At 37.5% G+C, this 8,737-nt stretch overlaps 1 long non-coding RNA gene across 1 annotated transcript in view; it reads right to left on the bottom strand.

Annotated features, from left to right (window-relative positions):
• LOC118765636 overlaps positions 1 to 8,694 on the bottom strand; it is a 19,262-nt gene extending 10,568 nt beyond the window's left edge. The window contains exon 1 of the long non-coding RNA XR_005001502.1: positions 8,684 to 8,694. This is a non-coding gene — a long non-coding RNA (uncharacterized LOC118765636). The remainder of the gene's footprint in view (positions 1 to 8,683) is intronic.
• Between the last annotated feature and the right edge of the window lie 43 nt (positions 8,695 to 8,737).

The following is an 8,737-nucleotide window of genomic DNA, read 5'->3' as shown; positions in this document are numbered from 1 at the left end:
GTCAGGTAATGCTGAGTAAGTGCTACGGACAGACTACAGTTAAGCTCCAGGTTCGGTGATTATGCGAATGAGGAGTCCAACGTAGGTCATATATCAGCATGTGTATATATAAAAAATTTTTTTCAGAATGAGATAAAAAAATCAAGGCTGTGAAGATTTTAGAACATTTATAAATAGAAGGTCTTACAACTGTTTCCAGGATATTTATTATATCCCTTCATTGGAGAGGGTATGAGAAAATGGTTAAGCAATAGTTAATTTAGATAAGATACGAAACAGAGAGTGAAGTGGATGAATGAAAATAGATGTGAGATATGCAGGGATATTGCATTTGTAGATCTGTTATTTAGGCAGAATGGTATACATATAAGATTCCAATACCGTGTGAGTAAAATCCAATAGTATTTAAAATTGGTCGTTCCAAGTATAGAGTTTGTACACAGTGCTATTGAATCAAGGGTTTTATTTAAAGTGACCTAAAAGTAGTGAATGTATTTGTAAGGTCAAATCGAAAACAGGAAGAGAAGAATAAAGAAAAAAAAGAAAAAAAACAGGAAGAGAGGAATAAGGAAAAGAAAGAAAAAAGGAAAAAGAAAAACAAGGAGAGAGATAATAAAGGAAAGTGTACCAGTTAGTGGTCAGTCCAAGATAATTTGAAAGTAGGAATGGAGAGATGAGGGTGAGAGAGGGAGAAAGGTATTAGAATGTAAAAAGATAGAAGGAATGGAGGTGATAGAGAGAGAGAGAGGTATAATAATGTAAAAGGTAAAGGAGTGTCAGTTATGTAGTGATAGAGTCTAAGTGATGGAACAGACAGAGGGGTAGTAGTATGGAATGAAGAATTTAGGACTATATATTAGGTGGTTGAACAGGTCAGTGCTTAGTAGTAGAAGAAAATATGTGAAGATGTATACATATGTATATATTAGACATGTATATATATATTTATACAGATGTTTATACATATCAATATCTACATATACAACTCTTCAGCTGGTCAGCTCCTGTCAAACCATTCAACCTATACCTGTATGGAAAATGGATGTTAAAAGATGATGGTGATGATGATAATGATAATGAAGATGATAGATAGATAGATAGATAGATAGATAGATAGATAGATAGATAGATAGATAGATAGATAGATAGATAGATAGACAGACAGACAGACAGATAGCTAGCTAGCTAGCTAGGTAGGTAGGTAAGAAGATAGATAGATAGATAGATAGATAGATAGATAGATAGATAGTAGGTAGATAGATAGATAGATAGATAGATAGATAGATAGATAGATAGATAGGTAGGTAGGTAGGTAGGTAGGTAGGTAGGTAGGTAAGTAGGTAGGTAGATAGATAGATAGATAGATAGATAGATAGATAGATAGATACATACATACATACATAGACAGATAAACAAACATGTATATGCACACCATGTTCTGCAATAATATCAGTGAAACAGTGAACTGAACACAGTTTACCAGTTTAGCTGTATTGAGTGCATAATATATTATCTCATCAGATGCCAAGATCAGCAAAGTCAAAGCTTCTGCATTTGGCAGAATGTAGAACAGAATCAAGCACAACAAGCATCTGCCAGAAACTACAGAATTCAGTGTGTGTATGAAACCAGTGTACTGAATAGCCTCCTGTATTCCTCCAAGCCCTGGGTCACTTATTGTCACCATCAATACAGCTCCTTAAGAGCTTCTACCATTACTCCTCTCCCCTCCTCTTTCTATCTCTGTCTCATTCCCTGCTCTTTCTCACCCAACATTATCCATTAAAAGTTCATTTGTGAAACCCCGACTCAACTCTGGCCTGCCATTTGCCCTTCCAAACCAAGTTTCCTATATTCCAGCTTTTTATTTTATGTTGTTTGTTTTGTCATTTTCTTTTTCCTTTTTCTTTTCTTCTTCCTTTTCCTTCTTTCACCAAAAGCATTGCAGTCAATGCCATTGAGGTACCAAAACAATGCTTTCAAATAATAGGTTAAATTCCTCTCCAACACATTTGCTCCCAGTCTGTCTCTCAAATTGATATTATTACATCAGCCACAGTTTACTAAACATATTGCTACATTAAATATTTATCTAACAACAAGAATCCTAATTAATTGCCTGTTTAATGAATGTCAAGATTACAATATTGGCTCTTTCAATCTTTCATAGATCTTTTTGTTTCATTTTGTGTGTGTGTTTTGGCCAGGGAGTGAGGTGCAGAATGGGGATTTATTATCAAATTTCAAGATTTGTGGAAAAAATAACTTGGTTTATCTGACAATTTCAAAATGTAAAAATGGGAAGAATGGGCATCTGTTTATTAGATAACTGCGCACACAAGCTCACACACACACACGTACACACACGCACACACAAACACATACACACACACACACACACACGCACATGCACGCACGCACGCACGCACACACATACGCGCACGCACACACGTACGTGCGCATACACACACACACACACACACGTATACACACACACACACGCACGCACACACACGCACACACACGCACGCACGCACACACACACACACACACACACACACATGCGTGCATTATACAAATAATCAGTTGCTGGAACTCCGTGTGCTTAGATTTTGCAGTCGGTGTGAGGGCGCGTGGCTTAGTGGTTAGGGCATTCGGATCATGATCGTAAGGTTGTGAGTTCGATTCCCGGCGACGCGTTGTGTCCTTGAGCAAGACACTTTATTTCACGTTGCTCCAGTCCACTCAGCTGGCAAAAATGAGTTGTACTTGTATTTCAAAGGGTCAGCCTTGTCACTCTCTGTGTCACGCTGATTATCCCCGAGAACTACATTAAGGGTACACGTGTCTGTGGAATGCTCAGCCATTTGCACGTTAATTTCACGAGCAAGCTGTTCCGTTGATCGTATCAGCTGGGACCCTCGTCGTCGTAACTGGCGGAGTCTTAAAAAAGATTTTGCAGTAAACCAGTAGAAAGTGCAAAATCAATTGATAAATGAATAACGAAAGAATTGTGGCTATTGTCTCCCCTGCACTGTTTCTCATTGTCCAGGTGCTATCCTATTGGGACCAGACTATAAAGGATAGCAGACCAATAGATATACAGACAGGAGGGGTACCTAATACGAGTGCCACTAACAAAGGTAATAGTAGTAAGGATAGAAATCTCTGTAATTGTAGTAAAAATAAAATTTGTCCCTTAAATACACCATGTTTCAGGAAGAATTTAGTATAGGCGCAAGAGGGGCTGTGTGGTAAGTAGCTTGCTTACCAACCACATGGTTCCTAACACCAACCACTCCAAGAATGTAGTGGGTGCCAGTCAGATGGTACGTCTGCCGTTACGTTGTTCGTCTGCCGTTTCGTTGTGAGTACAAACTCCGCCGAGGTCGACTTTACCTTTCATCCTTTCGGGGTCGATAAATTAAGTACCAGTTACGCACTGGGGTCGACGTAATCGACTTAATACCTATGTCTATCCTTGTTTGTCCTCTCTATGTTTAGCCCCTTGTGGGTAATAAAGAAATAGGTACTGGCAATGACCACGCTCAAAAGGTGTTTTTTTTAACGTGCACCTGCATGGGAGCCAGTCTGGCGGCACTGGCAACGACCACGCTCGAATGTTGTTTTTCACGTGCCACTGGCACATGTGCCAGTAAAGCGACGCTGTCAATGATCACACTTGAATGGTACTTTTTATATGCCACCGGCCCTGGTAACGATCATGCTTGGATGGTGCGTTTAACGTTCCACTGGCACGAGTGCCAATCAGGCGGTACTGTCATCAGCCACGTCAGCGATTTTGATTTCACTTGCCTCAATAGGTCTTCGCAAGCAAAGTTTATAGTCCAATGAATGAAGGTTACTCATAAGTGGGCTGGGTATACACCACTGGCTTAGGCCACGAATTATGGTCTCACTTGGCTTGTCGGGTCTTCTCAAGCACAGCATATCTCCAAAGGTCTCGGTCACTAGTCCTTACCTCGGTGACGCCCAATGTTTGAAGGTCGTGCTTCACCACCTCATCGCAGGTCTTCCTGGGTCCACCTCTTCCACGTGTATAATAAACACAAATGATAAAATTATGGCTAACAAACATAGTTAACAACAATACATGGGAAATAACTCTTCTATTCCTCCTTGGAAATGGTATAATTATTCACTATTTTTCACAGTTCTGTTCTTTTTTTTTTTTTTACTGGCACTGAGTCAAACACTGTCCGTATATACTTCCACCATAAATATTACCAAGTGCAATACTCAGAGTGCAATGAATGGTAACATTCTGTCCAGCTATGTGCCATAAGCAGTAATACACTGCACTATGGTATAAAATAACACCATTGTATTTTTAATATTGAGTGTGCTTTTTCCTGGCTTATGGACAACTATTTGTTAATATACATATATACCTACATACATATGTGTGTGTGTGTGCCTATATATATCTATATATATATAATAATAATAATAATAATAATAATAATAATAATAATAATAATAAGGGTAAAATTAATTAATTAATTAATAATTAATAATTCCACCAAGTAGTGATTCGGTATGTAAAAGACAGTCATCGGTAAATTTAAACAATATTTATTATAATAAGGGTTTGGCAAAAAAATTTATATATTATATATATATATTTGTATTTATATATATATATATATATATATTTGTATTTATATATATATATATTATATATTTGTATTTATATATATATATATATATATAGAGAGAGAGAGAGAGAAAGAGATGCATTTGTTTGGAAGGGATATAATCTGAGTACATGTGAAGCCTCATTGTAGCCATTCAAAACTTATACACAGCCATATATACCTTCAATTCATTATTTATTTATGATAAAGAGAATTAATATTAGGTGTCAAAGTATTTGCTATATATTTATAACCTGGTCACTGATATTCCACTTCTCTATATTAACAATAAAATACTTTTCCACCAAATAATACATATTTATATTAATAGTAATAATAATCCTTTCTACTACAGACACAAGGCCTGAAATTTGGGGAAGGGGACAGTTGAAAGACAAAGAGAAAAAGTGAGAGAGACAGTAAATACATAAATCCAAAGAAAAGTTCATATATAGATACATAGACACAGCAAATATTTATTTCTTTTATTGCCCACAGGGAGCTAAACATACAGGGGACAGACAAAGGGATTAAGTCAATTACATCGACCCCAGTGCATAAGTAGTACTTATTAATCGACTCCGGAAGGATGAAAGGCAAAGATGACCTTGGCGGAATTTTACTCAAAACGTAATGGCAGACGAAATGCCGCTAAGCATTTTGCATGGCATGCTAACGATTCTGCCAGCTTGCCGCTGTTAGACAACAAATATTGGCTGTCAATTTCACTTTTCATTACCACATGAGGATAAAATTAACTCACAAATGGCTCAGTACTCCACAGACATGCACAACATTAACATAGTTCTCAGGGAGATTCAGCCTCACATAGAATATAACAAGGCTGGGCCCTTTGAATTACAGCTACAACTCGAGACATATATATATATATATTATATATATATATATGAATGTATTTGTGTGTGTGTGTATAGTTTAGTGGAAATAAATTCAATTACCAAACTTTCATTCATAAACCTATTTATTATTTCCTTCTTTTGCGTTTCAATTTGTACATTTGTACCCAGAAGTTTTCGACAACTGCACGCCAGAAGGAATGGAAAAATGAGTAATTCTGACTGTCTTGTTATAAATGAAAAAGTATATTATACCGTCTCCAACTTATGATACACACGGACTCTAGTTTCTGAATATTGACCCGTCATCAGCGTGTGATTGTCACACGCCAATGACGGGCCAATACCCAGAAACTCGAGTCCGTGTGTATCATAAGTTGGAGACGGGAAGGATGGCTTCCCTTTGCAAATACTGATAGGGCACAGAAAGTGTGTCTATAGCCAGCTGGAGGAGGTGTCCTCCTGGGGCTACAAACTACAGTAGCATCCACCCTTAGGGGTTAGCCATATTTAAATGGCAAATATACGTCATGATGTGTTGCAGCTACTGTTTATAACTCGCTCTAAGATTTATTATATATTATACCAGAGGCGCTTAAAACGTACTTAAGCACAGATTCAGTGTCCTGCATTAATGAAGAGGAGGTTCAGAACTATCTATCTGAATTCATAAACTCACTCACTCCATCCGGTATGCTACCTCATTGCCTCAACTTAAAAGCAGAGGCTATTGTAATGCTGCTGAGAAATCTTTCGATCAGTCAAGGATTATGCAATGGAACTCGCATGAAAGTGCAAAGACTTCATTGAGCATTGTGTAGAGGCATCATTGGTAACAGGCTCCACCAGAGGTCGTACAGTTCTAATTCCCAGAATTAAACTTAGCTCAAGTGATGCAAATATTCCATTCACACTAAACAGACTTCAGTTTCCACTTCAACTTGTATATACAATGACAATTAATAAGGCTCAAGAGCAAACATTTGAAAAAATTGGAGTACATTTGTCTCAACCGGTATTTTCTCATATATATATATATATATATATATATATATACATTCATATGTATGTATGTATGAATGTATGTATGTGGCTACGCATTTCACCCAGCTACGCATTTCGCTGAACGGCTTTATATATATATAATATATGGCAAATATACGTCATGATGTGTTGCAGCTACTGTTTATAACTCGCTCTAAGATTTGACCACAAATCCTTTTCTTACCACTTATCAGTAGACAATAAGCAACTCCTTGATAGATAAATCCCAGAAAATGCTTTCTCTATTGTTAGAAGTGGGGATAATTGGGTCACTGGAGGTCACTTATTCCTTTCCCACCCCTACTAAAAACCTTTATATATATAAAGCCGTTCAGCGAAATGCGTAGCTGGGCGAAATGCGTAGCCATATTTCGTCTGCCGTTATGTTCTGAGTTCAAATTCCGCCGAGGTTGATTTTGCCTTTCATCCTTTCGGGGTCGATAAATTAAGTACCAGTTACGCACTGGGGTCGATATAATTGACTTAATCCGTTTGTGTGTCCTTGTTTGTCCTCTCTGTGTTTAGCCCCTTGTGGGTAGTAAAGAAATAGGTATTTTCTCATGGCCAATTATATGTCACATTTTCAAGAACACGAGCTATGAACAATATCAAAGTAAGAGTTATGACACTCAATTGGGATAACAGACAGGGCCAAAAACCGTGCTGTGACATACACACGAAATATTGTCTACCATGAAGTACTGTGAGGAAGACCACCGCACCAGCTAGCATCACCACCGCACCAGCCGCTCCATCATTGCACATCCACATTACACCTTTAAGATCGGGGAACTAGTTAGGGGCTCACTGGATTCTCTCGGCATACCAGCAAACTACAAAATCACACCAGTCAGTATCACCACTACTTCCAAACCCATCATATATATATATATATGTAGGTCCCGGGTTGATTCGGGGTTAACCACAGTAAATAAGGTACTCAATACATAGCAGAGTAAAATTAATTTATTATATAGAAGGAGCTTCTACAGGACTAGAACTGTTTCATTCAAGAGAAATCTTCAGGAAGATTATGTATATATGTATATATGTATGTATGTATGTATGTATGTATGTATGTATGTATGTATGTATGTATGTATGTGTGTGTGTGTGTGTGTATGTATGTATGTATGTATGTATGCATGTGTGTATGTATGTATGTATGCATGTGTGTATGTATGTATGCATGCATGCGTGTATGTATGTATGCATGCATGTATGTATGTATGTATGTATGTATGTATGTATGTATGTATGTATGTATGTATGTATGTATGTATGTATGTATGTATGTATGTATGTATGTATGTATGTATGTATGTATGTGTGTATGCATGTATGTATGTATGCATTTATGCATGTGTGTATATATGTATGTATGTATGTATGTATGTGTGAATGAGTGTGCGTGTGTGTGTGTGTGTGGCCACCATCAAATGACTGAAACAAGTAAAAGAATAAAAGAATACAGGAAAAACGTTCTGTAATACTAAACCAAGAATGCTCTTAGAATGCATACGATGTATTTAAAGGTTAAATAGTAATCTCGTTTACGTTTGTGTAACTGGGGTATTTTGGTTGGATTATATAGTCATTGGTGTCACATTACTTTCTATATTCTGTAACTGTCACAGTATACTTTTCTAGGCCTGACATTTTGTGGGGAGGGGGGGAGGCAGTTGATTAGATCGACCGCAGTACACAACTGGTACTTAATTTGTCGACTCCGAAAGGACGAAAGGCAAAGTCAATCTCGGCAGAATTTGAACTCAGAACATAAAGACAGACGGTCATAATACACAAAATTTCTCATGGCACCAATACACTGTTTATATTGTTTGTTTTCCGTGAATTTTTCACGGGTGCAGCTAATTATTATAATTAAGGATTATCATTATTATTATTACTATTAATAATGTCGTAGGCATGACTGTGTGGTAAGAAGCTTGCTTCCTAACCACATGTTTCCGGGTTTAGTCCCACTGCGTGGCACCTTCGGCAAGTGTCTTCTACTATAGCCTCGGGCCAACCAAAGCCTTGTGAGTAGATTTGGTAGACGGAAACTGAAAGAAGCCTGTCGTATATGTATATATATGTGTGTCTATATTTGTCCCCCACCACCACCACCAGCACCATCGCTTGACAACCGATGCTGGTGTATTTAAGACACCGATT

This window comes from Octopus sinensis, linkage group LG12 (genome assembly GCF_006345805.1).
Source record: "Octopus sinensis linkage group LG12, ASM634580v1, whole genome shotgun sequence".
NCBI classification, from domain to species: domain Eukaryota; kingdom Metazoa; phylum Mollusca; class Cephalopoda; order Octopoda; family Octopodidae; genus Octopus; species Octopus sinensis.
This window is presented reverse-complemented; position numbering and strand designations above follow the sequence as displayed.